This window comes from Natrix helvetica, assembly GCF_964273705.1.
Source record: "Natrix helvetica genome assembly, chromosome: 7".
Lineage (NCBI taxonomy): Eukaryota > Metazoa > Chordata > Lepidosauria > Squamata > Natricidae > Natrix > Natrix helvetica.
In genome coordinates, this window is record NC_138558.1 from 5,062,101 (window position 1) to 5,080,657 (window position 18,557).

At 42.7% G+C, this 18,557-nt stretch overlaps 1 long non-coding RNA gene across 1 annotated transcript in view; it reads left to right on the forward strand.

Annotated features, from left to right (window-relative positions):
- The first annotated feature begins 1,054 nt into the window (after window positions 1–1,054).
- Window positions 1,055–18,557, forward strand: part of LOC309395861 — a 43,591-nt gene continuing 26,088 nt past the window's right edge. Inside the window, exon 1 of the long non-coding RNA XR_014175996.1 lies at window positions 1,055–1,234. This is a non-coding gene — a long non-coding RNA (uncharacterized lncRNA). The remainder of the gene's footprint in view (window positions 1,235–18,557) is intronic.

Consider the following 18,557-nt stretch of genomic DNA (forward strand, 5'->3'; position numbering starts at 1 on the left):
GAGGGGGTTGATTCGGATGGCTCAGACAGGCTTGGGGGGAGTCTGCCAGGGCACAGGCCAGAGCTAACTAACGGGTGCGGGTTGGGAGGGCTGGGAAGGGTTGGGATTCCGGGGGAGACTCTAAGCCATTCCATTGGGGGGTTCACCATCTCTACTGTTTGTGGGAGAGGCAGATATGGTGGGGGCCGAGGGCCAAATGATGTTCGGAGGACACGGGTTGGCTGTTTAAGAGCGATCGCGCGTTCTGACCCTCATCGCCCTTCTCGCACCCCCGGGTATATATAAAATTATATATAAAAACAATATATATGTTGTATTTGTGCTGATAAATAAATAAAGGGAGACTAGTATAGATCTATTTCAAGCTGTTTAGCTCTCATTAGCTAGCCATACCCTTACTGGGATTTGAACTAGCTGATGAGAGCTAAATAGCTTGAAATAGATCTATACTAGTCTCCCTTTATTTATTTATCAGCACAAATACAACACAAACATAGCAAAGACAACATTAAAAATAAAAATATGGTTTTCTGCCTGGATGGTCTTCTGTAGTGAGCTGAAGGACAGAAAGGGGGAGTAGTGAGCTCCCTCCCATATTTGGGCATATCAGGGGTTGTAACACAAATACATATACATACATGCATATGCATAGGTTGTAAAATAGGTTGTATATATATATTTTACAACCTCACTGCTGCAACTACTAAATTTAATTATCTTAATAAAAATTGAGGCAGGAGAATATTTAAACTGTGTGTGTGTGTGTGTGTTTATAAATGTATAAAAATATATAAATCTCAGAGCAAACAGGGCACATCAGTAACATCATGAGGTAAATCAAATACCACAAACAGCCCACAGAAGAAAAAGGCGGGAAAAAAGGATACTCCCCCTCCACACCCACGGCAGCCAATCACAGTGCAGATTGCCTCACAAAAGCACCTTTGGGACAACCATGACCTGGATGGCTGAGAGTCTCCATAGATGCCCAGTTTCCTTTTGGAAAAAAAGCATATTTCAGTTTGCTTAACGTTGGTTCCACAGAGGTGAAGAAGAGGACAAATTTTAGAGGGGTTTTTTTTTAAATGAAAGAAGTTTTCTTATATAGTAAACTTCACACTTGGTCACTTGTGAAGGCAGGCTGGCGATGTAACTCTTCCCTTCCTTGCCAGAGAGGAAGGATAATCGGTGGAAGGAACCTTATTCCGGTGAGATCTGGCCTGATGTTCATAAGGTGGGTTTGTTAGATGTGCATATTCTGCCTTTCCTCCAGAGCTTAAATGGCAGGCATGGCATTCTGTCCTCCAATTTGTCTCCTTGACAACAATTTTGTGGAGTTGGTGGGTCTGAGGGAGAGATGACTCACTCCGCTGAGTTTTTGTTGAGGAGGCTGATCTCCTAGTTCTCTTCGACACTTTTGCAACGGCACCAAACTGAAGAGAGCATAGATCTCATAGTAATCATATTTAACCAACAAAGGTGACGGAACCAGGATGTGTTAGAGACCCAGAGATGTTTCTAAGTCCCCTTCCTTCCTTCCTTCCTTCCTTCCTTCCTTCCTTCCTTCTCTTTCTTTCTTTCCCTCCCTCCCTCCCTCCTTTCTTTCTTTCTTTCCTTCTTTCTTTCCCTCCCTCCCTCCTGTCTTTCTTTCTTTCTCTCCCTCCCTCCTTTCTTTCTTTCTTTCCCTCCCTCCCTTCTTTCTTTCTTTCTTTCTTTCCCTCCCTCCCTCCCTTCTTTCTTTCTTTCTTTCCCTCCCTCCCGTCTTTCTTTCTTTCTTTTTTTCCTTCTTTCCCTCCCTCCCTCCCGTCTTTCTTTCTTTCTTTTTTTCCTTCTTTCCCTCCCTCCCTCCCGTCTTTCTTTCTTTCTTTCTTTCTTTCCCTCCATCCCTCCCTCCTTTCTTTCTTTCTTTCTTTCCCTCCCTCCCTCCCTTCTTTCTTTCTTTTTTTCCTTCTTTCCCTCCCTCCCGTCTTTCTTTCTTTCTTTCCCTCCCTCCCTCCCTTCTTTCTTTTTTTCCTTCTTTCCCTCCCTCCCGTCTTTCTTTCTTTCTTTCCCTCCCTCCCTCCCTTCTTTCTTTCTTTCCCTCCCTCCCTCCCTTCTTTCTTTCTTTTTTTCCTTCTTTCCCTCCCTCCCGTCTTTCTTTCTTTCTTTCTTTCCCTCCCTCCCTCCCTCCCTTCTTTCTTTCTTTCTTTCTTTCTTTCCCTCCCTCCCTCCTGTCTTTCTTTCTTTCCTTCTTTCCCTCCCTCCCTCCCTCCTTTCTTTCTTTCTTTCTTTCTTTCTTTCTTTCTTTCTTTCTTTCTTCCTTTCTTCCTTCTTTCCTTCCTTTCATTCTTTCTTGAGTTTTATCCGTTGAGTTAGAACAGAGTTGGAAGGGACCTTGTAGGTCATCTAGTCCAACCCCACCCCCCACCCCAGCAGGATTACTTTAAAAGTAATTTTATTACTATAAAAGTAACTAAAGGTGGGGAACATACTGTATCTACTACTTTTTCTTCCTTCTATTTTCACCACCAGGACAACCCTGTAAGGTGGGGTCTCCTGGTGATTGGTCCAAAGTCACCTAGGTGGGACAGAACTCACCATCTCATAGTGGCTGGCCTAAAGTCGCTAGTCGGCTTTCATGCCTAAGAAGGGACTAGAATTCACCATCTCCTGATGATTGGCTCAGTATCACCCAGCTGGATTTCATGACTGAGGCAGGAGTTGAAGTCATAGTTTCCTAGTTTCTAGGCCACCACCTTAACACCAAACTGGTTTAGTTCCTCCAATAGTTATTTTCTCCTACCAAAGGAAGTTGCACAGGTTACGTCTCTCATGGGTGCAGTGTCATTATATCAAACATTGGATACAATGCAATACAATACAATACAATACAATACAATACAATACAATAGTAGAGTTGGAAGGGACCTTGGAGGTCTTCTAGTCCAACCCCCTGCCTAGGCAGGAAACCCTATACCGTTTCAGACAAATGGCTATCCAACATCTTCTTAAAGACTTCCAGTGTTGGGGCATTCACAACTTCTGGAGGCAAGCTGTTCCACTGATTAATTGTTCTAACTGTCAGGAAATTTATCCCCAGTTCTAAGTTGCTTTTGTCCTTGATTAGTTTCCGCCCATTGCTTCTTGTTCTACCTTCAGGTGCCTTGGAGAATAGTTTGACTCCCTCTTCTTTGTGGCAACACCTGAGATATTGGAACACTGCTATCATGTCTCCCCTAGACCTTCGTTCTCTTAAGCTAAACATGTCACTATCTTTTCAGCTACAATAGTATTTCAGAGGTTGCCACAAATAGGAGGAGGTTAATTTATTTACCAAAGCACCGGATGGCAGGACAAGAAACAATGGGTGGAAACTAATCAAGTAGAGAAGCAACTGGGAACTAATGAGAAACCTCCTAATAGTGAGGACAATTAACCAGTGGAACAACTTGCCTCCAGAAGTAGTGGGTACTCCATCACTGGAGGGTTTTAAGAAGAGACTGGACAGTCACTTGTCTGAAATGGTGTAGGGTCCAGGGGCTGATTACAAGACCTCCAAGGTCCCTTCCAGCTCTATTCTGACTGATTGATATCATTGTTTGGTCCATACAAGAAATCATAACTTGCTATGTGTCCATGTACACAATTCATGAGTTTGAACTCCAGAGTCCATCTCAGTCCCACCCCATCTTTTAGTGCGTCTGGATCAGAGGTGGTATTCAGCCAGCTCTGACAGGTTCTGGAGAATCGGTAGCGGAAAGTGTGAGTAGTTTGGAGAACCGGCAAATAGGCTGGCCCCGCCCCCGCTGCCTCCCAGCTGATCTTCTTTTGTTGCCCTGAACAGGAGAACGGAGCTGGAAAGCAGGTTAGTGGGGTGGGGGACGGAATGGGGATTTTGCAGTATCCTTCCCCTGCCACGCCCACAAAGCCACGCCCACAGAACCGGTAGTAAAAAAAAATTGAATCCCACTACTGGTCTAGATCTGGTAAATAAGGTCTTTATGTAGCAACCCAGGATTTAAAATGAGAAAAACCTTGTGCCGTTGTGTTCAAATTAATCTATTAATCTCTATGAATCTAAATGCAAGATTTCTGACGGGGTGATAAATCTTTCCATTTACACATAGTTAATGCAAGCAACAGTTTTAATGTTGGCAAGGGCTAAGTAATTACTAATAGTTTCAAGTGGTGATGCGGTGTGCCACTCTGGAGCTTACGCAAAGAATGCTGAAACTGACACCTGTTGGGGAAAGATAATTGACGCTTTGGAATTGGAGGAGAAAGAAGAGAACGTAATTGACGTTTGCTTGTGGGAAAGAAATTTAGTCCAGAGACTTCGAGAATTTGGCATCAGCTTTGCTTCTCATAAATGGCATGAGTTTCCTTGCTGCAATCTTGAGCAAATCGTGACTTTCAAAAAGACTGCACCAGTGTAGACGAAACGTTTATACCAAGCACCCAAACAGGAGCGTGTGCATGCGGGGGAGCACTAGAAATCAGAAGAGCATCCAGTTTATGTGGTGCGCTTGCATGCTGGTAACCTGGTATTTCGGTTTTTGGCACACATGCACACATGAAGACCAGCTGGCCGGTGCACATGCACGCACTAGAAACTGGAAGGTCAACTTCCTGGCACATACGTGTGCGCCAGGGAGCTGCTCTTCCAGTTTCCGGTGATCCCCTGTGCGCGACCAGCTAGCTGGCATGCACTTGCGCACTGGAGCCCAGAAGAACAACGGGCGATGGCTGGTGTGCCTGGAGAGATGGCTCTGCACGCCACTTCTGGTACGTGTGCCATAGGTTCGCCATCATGGGACTACACGAGGCTCAGAAGAATGAGCACAGATAGAGGTAGTCCTTGAGTTATGTCCTCAATTGAGCCCAACATTTCTGTTGCTAAACAAAATGATAGTTAAGTGAGATTTGCCCTATTTTACGACCTTTCTTGCCACAGTGGTTAAATGAATCGCTGGAGTTGTTAAGTTAACAACATGGTTGTTGGAAAGAAAACCCATCCAGGGTTCAGTTCGAAGCTGGGAGAAAGACACCGAAAACATGCAGGCCGATTGGAAAGTCGGTTTAATGCTGAACCAACAGCAGTCCTGGATCAGCTGACAAAAGGGAGTTGAGACTGGGTAGGTATTTACACCTTCTTTTGGGCTTTGTATTTGAGCTGCCTGTTCAAGAACATATCCTTTAATATTCTATTGGCTGTTGTCAGATTCCTATGGGGACGTGTAGGGGTTATGTAAGGGTCATAGCTGGCTCTATAAGCAAAAGAGGAAATGCAAATCCTATGTGCTTGTCTGAACTAATCTAGTCTTGCCTAATTGTGTTGCTTATCTGGAGTTTCTGTCTGACCCAGTCTTTCTGAATGGATTACCAAACCTGCATTTCTAAAAGCTGGCCTCCTTAGTTTCTGCTTGGGGGCAGAGAGACTGTGGCTGTTTCTGTTTCCCTTAAGAGCATGTTCCTCCATTTCTCCCTTTGGAGACATATAATATCCTGCCATTTTAATATTCCTCAAAATATTTCTTTCTTCTGTGGTGGGGTAGGGGGCTTCCCACACCTAGAAGGTTAAGAAACGTAACCAAGAAAGCGAACAAGATCCTCCTCCCCTCTGCAAACCCCACTCTCTTCCAGAACTGATGATATTACTTAGTTGGGTAATGAAACATTTGCAAGAAAACCACCAAGCACCAAGAAATCAACCCTGAGCTGCAAATACCGGTACTTAAATATGACAGCATGGTGGATCATATATTAATCCTGGAAATACACCCCCATCCTAAGAAGGGCCAGTACTACTAGGAAATCTGGAGGGCCTGGTATTTTCCTATGATAAATGGAGGCACGAATGGGAGAAAACTCTACAAATGACCGCATAGCTGTAATTCTTGGGAAGGAAGACACAATTTAATACCTTAACCCAAAATCTTGGCTTTCCTCCAGCTGCTGCTTAATTAGCATCTGTCCTTTTGCAGTATCAACTTAGCTAACTGATTTGCTGTCGGGCTGCACAATGGCCAGGTTGCTACTGCTTCTTCACGCTTGGCTAATTTAATCGTTGGCACTTAATAACTTGTAAGGACCACTCACTTTGTCCTGGCAGGTTTAATCAGTTATACAATCACAAAGAACAATGAGATTCAAGGTTTGGCGGCTGGTATTCCTTTTCTTCTTCGCCTCCAGTAAACTTTGCAGTTTGTCAGAAAGTAAAGGTTTAATAAGGTCTTGAAAATAGGATCATATTATTGATATCTTGCATCGTAATGAGTAAAGGACAGATAGTCCTTGGCATTTGACTGCATTTGAAACAGAATTTATGTTGTTAAGCAACAGGAATTCCAGGAGACAGTGGAAGATAGGGGATCTGGCATTGCGTGATCCATGGGTTCATGAGGAGTCAATCATTCATTCAATCAATCAATCAGAATAGAGCTGGAAGGGACCTTGGAGGTCTTCTAGTCCAACCCCTGCTCAAGCAGTAGACCCTATATCATTTCAGAAAAGTGGCTGTCCAATCTCTTCTTGAAAACCATCACTGATGGCTCACCCACAATTTCTGGTGGCAAGCCGTTCCACTGGTTAATTGTCCTGGTTAGGAAGTTTATCCTTAATTCCAAGTTGCTTCTCTTTTTTATTAGTTTCCATTGTTTCTTGTCTTGCCTTCTGGTGCTTTGGAAAATAAGCTGACCCCTCTCCTCTTTGTGATAGCCCTTAAAATACTGGAATACTGCTATCATGTCCCCGTCCCCCCCGTAGTCCTTCTTTTCTGTAGACTAGGAAAAGGTAAAGGTTCCCCTCGCGCATATGTGCTAGTCGTTCCCAACTCTAAGGGGCGGTGCTCATCTCCGTTTCAAAACCGAAGAGCCAGCGCTGTCCGAAGACGTCTCCGTGGTCATGTGGCCTGCATGACTCAATGCCGAAGGCGCACAGAACACTGTTACCTTCCCACCAAAGGTGGTTTCTATTTTTCTACTTGCATTTTTTCATGTGCTTTCGAACTGCTAGGTTGGCAGAAGCTGGGACAAGTCACGGGAGCTCTCTCCATTATGCGGCGCTAGGGATTCAAACCACTGGACTGCTGACCTTTCTGATCGACAAGCTCAGCGTCTTAGCCACTGAGCCACCCCATCCGTAGACTAGCCATTCTCTAGATTAGCCATACCCAATTCCTGCAATCCTTCTTCATATGTTTTAGTGGCTATTCTCTCTCTGCATTTTTTTCAAAGTCTCAACATCGTTTTTGTAAACTGGATGCAGTATTCCAGGTGTCGGACATGACTTTGCGACTGAAAAAAACCCCAATATTTTTTATTTTCATCTGTTTTAGCTGTTCCAAAATGACTGTCGCTGATTGATTTTCCTGTTAACAAAATTTCACCTTCTTGATGGGATTTTGTACTTTGTGTCCCACAGCAACTTGACAAGTGTCTTGGGATGGCTGAGGTTTTTATTTTTTTTCCCCAAGCATGAATCACTAGCCTCCCAAAACTTGAGGTTCTCTCTTTACCGGGTTGCCAGGAGCAAAAATGACCCTGCCTTTTCCCTCTCTATAATCCCTCATTCAGTGGAATGGAACAGAATTGGCATTAAAGGGATTTTTAAGTGAGAAGAATATTTGGGATGAGTGCTCTCTGGTGGAGAGCGATGGTCTCGCTCTTTTGGAAGGTGTGAGTTGTCCATATCGTGTGTGTGTTTGTGTATGTGTGTGTGTGTTTAAATATCCTGCCTTGCACAATCAGCTGGACTTTGGACTTTCATGCAGCCGTTTAATCTAGGGGCTTTTATTATTGTGGTTTTTTTTTAATTAAACAAATGTATACATTTGCTGGACTCGCATATAAAAACCCACCATATAATAAATATAATGTCACACTTCCAAGTAACACCCCCAACGAAAGAAGACTCTGAGGCTTGAGTTTCCTCAAAGTTCCATTTTATTAGAGATGTCATATTGGCAGAACTGGGAAAACCCGAATCTGAAAGTTTCCAGGTTTTCCTGACCCAAATGAAAGTCCAAGTCCCTGCCCAGCACCCACATGTTCATCTCATAGTCCAATCAGGCACCGTCCCAACTGGAGATGCCTCCCAGTCACGCCACTCCAGGTGCAGGGCAAGGTGTCCTTGACTCTCTGGAAAGGAATGTTATTTTGACTTTATCTACCCCACTCCATATAATCCCCCCTCCCAGTTTTCCACAGCAATAAATGTGGCAGGCCTGAAGGCCCAATGCAAAAGATGGCTTCCAGGCCTGACATATAATAAACATATTGAAAACAACAGCAAATTCTTCACAGCCAAGTTTAAGAAATCATTTTGAAATTCACAGAAATTTGGAAATTAGGAGGAGGAAGAGCCAACTTTTTGAAAAAAAAAGAGAGCAATATATCAACTGTGGGTTGAAGTCACTAGATCATTCATTCATTCATTCATTCATTCATTCATTCATTCATTCATCTAGTTAGTTAGTTAGTTAGTTAGTTAGTTAGTTTGTCAAACATGTAAAAAAATAACAGGTATAAGTATAAACATAGACATGAACACAGGAAATGGGTACGAATAAATGGGGACTGTAGGACAGGGACGGTAGGCACGCTGGTGCGCTTATGCGCGCCCCCTTTACGGACCTCTTAGGAATGGGGTGAGGTACACGGTTGACAGCCTTAAGTTAAAATTATGGGGGTTATGAATTCTCATGATTCATCATGAGAACAGAATAACAGAGTTGGAAGGGACCTTGGAGGTCTTCTAGTCCAACCTCATGCTCTGGCAGGAAACCCTACAGCATTTGAGACAAATGATTGTCTATTCTTTTCTTGAAAACCTCCAGTGATGGAGCATTCACAACTTCTTGTTGCACGGGTTAATTGTTCTCACTGTCAGGAAATTTCTCCTTAGTTCTAGGTTTTGTTCTCTCCTTAATTAGTTTCCATACATTTCATTCATTGCTTCTTGTCCCTTCAGCTGCTTTGGAGAATAGGTAGGCAGCACCTTAGATATTGGAAGACTGCTATCATATCACCCCAAACCTTCTTTTCATTAAACTGTATATTTTCAATACCTGCAGCTATTCTTCCTATGTTTTAGCCTCCATCCCTCTAATCATCTTTGTTGCTCTTCTCTGCACTCTTTCTAGAGTTGTAGCAATACTATTAGCAATAATTAGGTAAATAATTTGAAATATTAAGGAAGGTGAACGAAAGGGCTTGGCTTATGTATAAATCTACTCAGAGGTATGAAGTTATGAAAGGATGAGCAGAAGTAAGCCAACAAACTAATTGGAAGTGGACAAAATAAATCACACTGTGCCTAATTAACTTCTACATTTCATTGCCACAGGGTGTCATAAAGTAAAATGCATGCAGAAGTTGGAAGGGACCTTGGAGGTCTTCTAGTCCAACCCCCTGTAGTGTGGTGATGGCTTGGATGACTTTAAAAGGAACCATTTCCAGACATTTAGGAATTATTGTCTTGGGCAGGGGAGTTTTTCAGGCATTCCTTTCGAGTTGGCATGTAGAATCTGATCGGTGAGCAGATTCACTGTGAACAGGACAAAGTTCCTGAGATTTGTATAGGGCAGGGCTGGCTCAAATAAAATTTGAAATTCGTAAACTTGCATTTGTACATATTTATGGCTGGTCTGGAGAAAAGAAGAACTAGGAGTGATATAATAGCAGTCTTCCAATATTTGAAGGGGTCCACCTATTTTCCAAAGCACCTGAAGACAAGACAAGAAATAACGGATGGAAACTAATCAAGGAGAGAAGCAACCTAGAAGTAAGGAGAAATTTCCTGACAATCAATCAATCAATGCATTGATTTGGCTCCAGACGTTGTGGGAGCTCCATCACTGGAGGCTTTTAAGAAGAGACATGACAGTCACTTGTCTGAAATGGTATAGGGTCTCCTGCTTGAGCAGGGGGTTGGACTAGAAGACCTCCAAGGTCCCTTCCAACTCTGTTATTCTGTATCCTGTATTCTAACTTGATTCCGTTTGTCTGTTACTGCATTGACTGAACAGGGAAGAGTTGTTTTCCACACCACCACATCACATGTTGGATAACTATCTTGTTTATAAAATAAATGAATCAAATACCAGTTAAATATTATTGTTCGTTCAGGCTTCATTAACAGGTCAGTAAGAGTCAAATAACATTCTGGGAATCTTCAGTGGCTGCGTTGGTGCAAAAAAATCCAGAAAATTCGACAGGGTGAATGTTTTAATTATTGCACTTTAATTTTCAACTTTAGGGTAAATATAAAAAAAAAAATTGGAACAAGGCTGGAACTGTTCATATTGGACAGTGTGAAAACAATGTGTATTTCAACCAGGCAATAGTACACAGGATGTTTACAAAGCAGTCATAACTCAAGACTTGGGATAATTGAACACATTCCTGTTATTGCTTCATAATTCTTCAGAAGACTGTTTATGTGTAGCCCAAATGTTGTTTCATCCTACGGAAAGAAATCAGATGAATTAATTCTATTAATTCATTTGACAAGCATAAGGGCTTTACAGAGAGAAATGACAATGTTTTGAGAATATGAAAAAAAGGACTAATTTCTTCCTCTTAGTTTTATGAAAATATACCTAAACTTCTGAAGAAGAGAAGGTTGGGACCTTGGGAACAGACATCCTTATATCCACTTAGAAATTTTAGAAATTACTAAAATTATGCAGTGTAAACTTTTACAATTTTACTGTGGCAAACAGCTGTCTGATTTCTATATCTATTATTGCTACATGCTACTGGCCTAGGAACTAGACACTATGAATTCTAGTCTTGCCTTAGATATGAAAGCCAATTGGGTGACTTTGGGACAATCACCAGGAGACGGTGAGTTCTAGTCCCATCTTGGCCTGAAAGCTAACTGGGGGACTTTAGGGTAATCGGCAGGAGAAGGTGAGTTCTAGTCCTGCCTTGGCCATGAAAACAGGCTGGGTGACTTTGGTGCAATCACCAGGAGATGGTAAGTTCTAGTCCCACCTTAGGCATGAAAGCCAACTGGGTGCTTTGGGACCAGTAGCGCTTTTTCAGCCCTAGGAAATAGGCAATGACAAACTATGACTAAGATCTTGCCAAAAAAACAGCAGGGACTACACCTGGCAGTCAACACTGACTTAAAGGTGTATGTGTGTGTAAGTGCGTGCGCACACACACGCGCACAAACACAAAATGAGAGGAGAGGGAGAGGGAAAGGGAGAGAGGGAGACAGAGAGAGAGACCAAGAGAGAGAGAGAGAAACACACACACAAACACACAGAGAGAGAGAGAGAGACAGACATAATAATAATAATAATAATAATAATAATAATAATAATAATAATAATAATAATAATAAACTTTTATTTCTAGACCGCACCCTTTCCTAGGCAGGAAAGTATATACTGTAAAAATATACTGTACAATTCTTAGTTAAAATACAAATACAATTAAAATTCCCTTTAAAAATTCCCCAATAAAATGTTTGCCAGGAGGTGGAAGATGGAACTGTCAATCGGCTAAGCCAGCTAGTCGGAACAGGTGAGTCTTGAACTTCTGTCGGAAGGAGGGGAGGTCATTAGTAGTTCTAATATCGGGAGGGAGGTCATTCCAGAGGGTTGGGCCCATCACAGAGAAGGCTCTACTCCTAGGCATCACCCGCTGGCACTGCTTGGCGGATGGCACCTGGAGGAGTCCCTCCCTGTGAGAGCGGATAGGTCGTAGAGATGTGTGAGGTGAGATGCGGTCCCGCAGGTAACTAGGTCCCATGCCATGGAGCGCTTTGAAGATAGTAACCAACACCTTGAAACGCACCCGAAAAACCACAGGCAGCCAGTGCAGCTCGCGCAGGAATGGTGTTATATGGGAGTATCTTGATCCTCCCATGATAACCCGCGCGGCCGCATTCTGAACTAGCTGCAGTCTTCGGGTGCATCTCAAGGGGAGCCCCATGTAGAGAGCATTGCAGTAGTCCAGGCGAGACGTCACCAGCGCATGAGTGACTGTGCGTAGGGCGTCCCGATCCAATAGGGGGAGCAATTGACGCACCAGGCGAACCTGGTGGAACGCCCCCCTCACCACGGCTGTCAGATGGTCATCCATCGACAGCCGGGCATCAAGGAGGATGCCCAGATTGCGCGCCCGTTCCACGGGGGGCAGTAATTCGCTCCCTATGGCCAGTGATGGCGTCAACTGGTTAAATCGGGGCGCCGGTAGCCACAGCCACTCAGTCTTGGAAGGGTTGAGTTTAAGTCTGTTGTCCCCCATCCAGACCCGCACGGCTTCCAAACACCGAGACAACATTTCAACGGCCTCGTTGGGGTGGTTTGGGGTGGAAATGTACAGCTGTGTATCATCAGCGTACAGATGGTATCCAACCCCAAAACCACGGATGATCTCACCCAGCGGCTTCATGTATGTGTTGAACAGGAGGGGCGAGAGGACCGAACCCTGAGGCACCCCACAAGTGAGTGGCCTCAGGGTCGACCTCTGCTCCTCTGCCAACACACACTGCGTCCGGTCGGAGAGATAGGAGCGGAACAACCGCAAAACGGTGCCCCCCACGCCCATCTCTTCCAGCCGGCGCAATAAGATACCATGGTCGATGGTATCGAAAGCCGCTGATAGATCTAATAGGACCAGGATAGAGGAACAACCCCTATCTCTGGCCCTCCATAGATCATCTACCAACGCGACCAAGGCCGTCTCCGTGCTGTGACCGGGTCGAAAGCCGGACTGGCGCGGGTCAAGATAGACTGCTTCCTCCAGGTGACGTGGGAACTGTTGCACCACCACACTCTCTACAACCTTCGTTAAAAAGGGAAGGTTGGAGACAGGACGGTAAGACAGACAGACAGACCTTTATCATTTGGAGAATGCTCACTTTATTTAAAACCAGGGGGGTCTCTTCATTAATATACAAAACTCTTATGCTAAGCATGACTGTTTTCCTTGAAAGATGTCTTCTGAACCTTTTTGTGATACAGTTTACCTTTCAAATCCATTTCAGCATGTCAAAACTTGGCCACAAAAACAATCCTTATGTGCCCTTGCCTTCTACCCAAAAAAATTTAAAAAATCACTTTTTCAATTTCTATATTTTCTAGATTGTGTAGCTAGGATTGTAATTAATTTAATGAATGGTGCCATTGTTGGAACCAATGCCCAGATTGAAGCTTTTTTTTTTGAAGAAATGAAGACCAGCTCTTATCAAACTTTGGCCAGGAATCCCATTCTTGATTCCCAGACTATTTCTCCTAAGGAATATAAATTCACGTGACTAAAATGGATTAGCTCCCTCTCGTTAGTTGCTAGGATTATTAGCTCAACACATTAGAAAACAGAAATAAAATTGTTCATTAGATAAGTCCTACTTAAGAGCCTGAAATACTGATTTGGCAGAAAATACAATGCAATGCAGTAGCAGAGTTGGAAGGGACCTTGGAGGTCTTCTAGTCCAACCCCCTGCCTAGGCAGGAAACCCTATACCGTTTCAGACAGATGGTTATCCAACATCTTCTGAAAGACTTCCAGTGTTGGGGCATTCACAACTTCAAGTGTTCCACTGATTAATTGTTCTCACTGTCAGGAAGTATCTCCTCAGTTCTAAGTTGCTTCTCTCCTTGATTAGTTTCCACCCATTGCTTCTTGCTCTACACTCAGGTGCCTTGGAGAATAGTTTGACTCCCTCTTCTTTGTGGCAACCCCTGAGATATTGGAACAATGCTATCCTGCCCCCCCCCCCCTAGTCCTTCTTTCTATTAAACTAGACATACCCAGTTCCTGCAACCGTTCTTCACATGTTTTAGCCTCCAGTCCCCTAATCATCTTTGTTGCTCTTCTCTGCACTCTTTCTAGGGTCTCCACATCTTTTCTACATCGTGGCAACCAAAAATGGATGCAGTATTCCAAGTGTGACCTTACCAAAGCATTAACTCTTCAAGTGATCTTGATTCTATCCCTACTTCTATCCCTAGAATAGTATCCCTTTTCTAGTTCCTCCACTCAAACTCATCCAAAACTTTCAGTTTCCCAAAAAAGTTCTATTAAAAAAAAAGACAGATTTATTCTCACTCTATTATTTCCTCCGGATAGTTTTGACAATTAGAGGATGCATTGTTGGGCCTGTTTGCCATTTACTGAGCTTACAAATTTCCCATCCTTAAGTTAATGCGCCAAATGTTTGGAAGCTTAAGTGTTTTCCAGCCTGTTACCTTACTCTGGGGAGTTATCCCAACGTTCAAGCAAGTCATGAGAACTGCAGAGAAGAGACATTGAAGAAATGAATGGTCCGGAGGGAAATGACACAATCTCACAACAGCTTGACAACTATGTTGTCAACAGCTCACAACTCTGCGCTGATGGGACATCATTTCCCGATGTGGAAAAAGGGGGCTGCGTCTCAGCTTGTGCAAAAGTGATAAAGACATCGGCCAGTTTGGACTGGTTCGCCCGAACTGGTAGTGGAAATCCCGTGTGAGCCTGGCCACCTGCCCCGGCTCTATGCTGTCTTATTTAGGCACATTTTTGAGCCCGGACGAATGCGCGGAAGGCACACGCCTGAGCAAAGCACATGTGTGGCAGGCCAGGCGCATATGCAGTGAACCGGTGGTAACAAAATGTGAAACCCACCACAAGTAGAGACACAACTTGGAGGAGAGGCACCCTTTTGTCAAAGCAAAGAAAGGACAACATTATATTTGAATGAAAACGCTTATGAAGTTTTTCCAAGGTGGGAGATTTTGAAAGACAGCAAAGGAAAGCAGCGTGTTACCAATTTAAAAAAATAGAATATATGTAGCATAGGTTTGAACTGTGGGGTCCTTGGTGTTTTCTGACCTTGGTGGTTTTCTTGCGAATATTTCATTACCAAACTAGGTAACATCATCAGGGTTCGATTGGAGTGGGGTTTGCAGAGAGGAGGAGGAGGAGATCTATCTATCTATTTAGATACCTGCCTGCCTGCCTGCCTGCCTCTCTATCCATCCATCCATCCATCCATCCATCCATCCATCCATCCATCCATCCATCCATCCTTCTATCATCTATCTATCTATCATCTATCTATCATCTATCTATCTATCTATCTATCTATCTATCTATCTATCTATCTATCTATCATCTATCTATCATCTATCTATCATATTTATCATCTACTGATATACATATACATATACATATCTGTCTGTCTGTCTGTCTATCTATCTATCTAATCTATCTATCTATCTATCTATCTATCTATCTATCTATCATCTATCTATCATATTTATCATCTACTGATATACATATACATATCTGTCTGTCTGTCTGTCTGTCTATCTATCTATCTATCTATCTATCTATCTATCTAACTATCATCTATCTATCATCTATCTATCATATTTATCATCTAGTGATATACATATACATATCTGTCTGTCTGTCTGTCTGTCTGTCTGTCTGTCTGTCTATCTATCTATCTATCTATCTATCTATCTATCTATCTATCTATCTATCTATCTATCTAACTATCATCTATCTATCATCTATCTATCATATTTATCATCTAGTGATATACATATACATATCTACCTGCCTGCCTGCCTGCCTATCTATCTATCTATCTATCTATCATCTATCTATCTATCTATCTATCTATCTATCATCTATCTATCTATCATCTATCTATCATCTATCTATCATATTTTATCATCTACTGATATACATATACATATCTGTCTGTCTGTCTGTCTGTCTATCTATCTATCTATCATCTATCTATCTATCTATCATCTATCTATCATATTTATCATCTACTGATATACATATACATATCTGTCTGTCTATCTATCTATCTATCTATCATCTATCTATCTATCTATCTATCTATCTATCATCTATCTATCATCTATCTATCATATTTATCATCTACTGATATACATATACATATCTGTCTGTCTGTCTGTCTGTCTGTCTGTCTATCTATCTATCTATCTATCTATCTATCTATCTATCTATCTATCTATCTATCATCTATCTATCATATTTATCATCTACTGATATACATATACATATCTGTCTGTCTATCTATCTATCTATCATCTATCTAACTATCTATCATCTATCTATCATCTATCTATCATCTATCTATCATATTTATCATCTACTGATATACATATACATATCTGTCTGTCTATCTATCTATCTATCTATCTATCTATCTATCTATCTATCTATCTATCATCTATCTATCATATTTATCATCTACTGATATACATATACATATCTGTCTGTCTGTCTGTCTGTCTATCTATCTATCTATCTATCTATCTATCTATCTATCTATCTATCATCTATCTATCATATTTATCATCTACTGATATACATATACATATCTGTCTGTCTGTCTATCTATCTATCTATCTATCTATCTATCTATCTATCTATCTATCTATCTATCTATCTCCGTCCCTCTCTCTCTCTCTCTCTCCATACCTACCTACCTACCTACCTACCTACCTACCTACCTACCTACCTACCTACCTACTGACTGTCTGGGAGTTGAAGTCTATACACTACAAAGTTTCCAGTGAGCATAAACACTGCTCTAAACCATGCCACACTGATTTAAAAATATCAGCCCCTTGATAAGCATTGTTCTTCCATTTTCTTCTACCTGTCATTTCTACCACTGATGGAGGATTTGGGCGGGGGGGGGGGACCATTTGAAAGAATTTGCATTTTTCTTGGAAATGTAGAACCGGAAATTAGTGATATAGGAAAAAAAACAAAGAAACCAAGATGAGAAAACTAAACCCCGGACAGCATAACAGATGTGAGCCCAGATGTTTTAAAGCAAAGGCTGCCTTCTGGGTTTCTCCCCAACATCCTTAATGAATAGACTTCATTGCAGGATGTGTGGATGAGAGAGAAAAGTGATCGAGAAAAAGGGAAGGTTTGCTTTGAAAAAGTCCCTTTGTCACTTATACCTTGATGGGACAGGTAAGGTCTCAATTAGCGAAGAGCCAAACTTAAAACAAGCTCGGTTGGGCTAAGCTTTCAGTGCCTTTGTTTCGTTTTTACCTCTCTATCTTCCCACCCGTTCCTGCCCACATGCTATTGATGTGCAAATGAGCAGGTCTGAAAGTCTGAAGATTTCATGAAATGGAGGTTTGGAGTCCATGAAAAAGTTCTTTCTTCTGCAGCAGCATTTTTCCTCTACACTGAAGATCCATTACATTGAACAGAGGAATCTTTCATACAGCCCACAGCTCCAAACTTGCTTTATTGAGCAGAATAACAGAGCTGGGAGGGACCTTGGAGGTCTTCTAATTCAACCCCCTGCTCAAGCAGGAGACCTTAGACTATTTCAGACGAATGGCTGTCCAGTCTAGGTTGCTTCTCTCCTTGATTCGTTTCCATCCATTGCTTCTTGTTCTGCCTTCAGGTGCTTTGGAGAACAGCTTGACCCCCTTGTCTTCTGCACTTTTCATAAACATACACACCAGGAGTGGGTTCTAGCCAGCATTACTGCTGGTTTGCGCATGCGCTGGATGCGGTCTGTGCCGCATGCACACAACTCCAAAATGGAAATTGTTCTGCGCATGCCCAGAACTCCAAAAACACACGGTGATGGTGACGGTGCCAGTGCTAGGTCTCACACGTCTTCTTCTGCAAGTTGTCAACTCGCAAAGTTGCCATAGGCAAAGGGAATGGAAAACTGACCAAACAGTATGGCAGCCACAAGCAGAAGCACATTCCAGGCATATCTTTCTCAAGGCTGTCTCCTGGGTTACCCACAGCAGCCGAAGGGAGAGTGACCTCTATAGCCCACGAAAGTGCTCTGTTGGAGAATGTGATTTTTGACACACCCTGGGGGGGAGGGGGGGAAGCAGGGTCATAATTGGGCTGTAAATTACGTGGGGTCAGAGTTGGCTTCACTTGGGTGCATGCCGACATGTTGCTCCTAATAAATAATTGGATTTCTTTTGAAGCTTGGTTGAGATTCGTGGTTTAATCAGGGCTTCCGTCAGAACCCTGACACAAGTGATGATATTGAGACCACCAGCTTGCTTGTCTTCAGAAACAGTAGGACCAAATCATGGGATCAAGGGCTACTAACCTTGATGGCAGTGGAGCTGGCTCTGAAGGACATCTACTGGGAGACAGGTAGACTTCCTAGTAGAGGTGGTTGACCGTTACGAGAACAGGAAGCTGGACTAGATGATAATAGCTAGGGCTCTGTTCCAGCAAAGGCATGGTTTATAAACTTCCAAATGACTCCTTTTTGTCACCAAGAACTAAACACAGGAAGTTTTTGTAAGCAAAAGCATCTCCTTGTCCCATTTTGATCCACCTAATTTACATAGCATTATTGCTGTGTAATAATGCCATGTAATATGTATGCAATAATGCTCTCTAAGATAATGCTATATAATGTAAATAATAATCTGTGTAAATAACATGCTACGCATGCCATGGTAGCGCAGTGATTACAATGCAGTGCTACAGGCTATTGATAATTGGTGACTGCCCAGACGTTTGACAGTTCGATTCTGACTAGCTCAAGGTCGACTCAGCCTTCCATCCTTCCGAGGTTGGTTACCG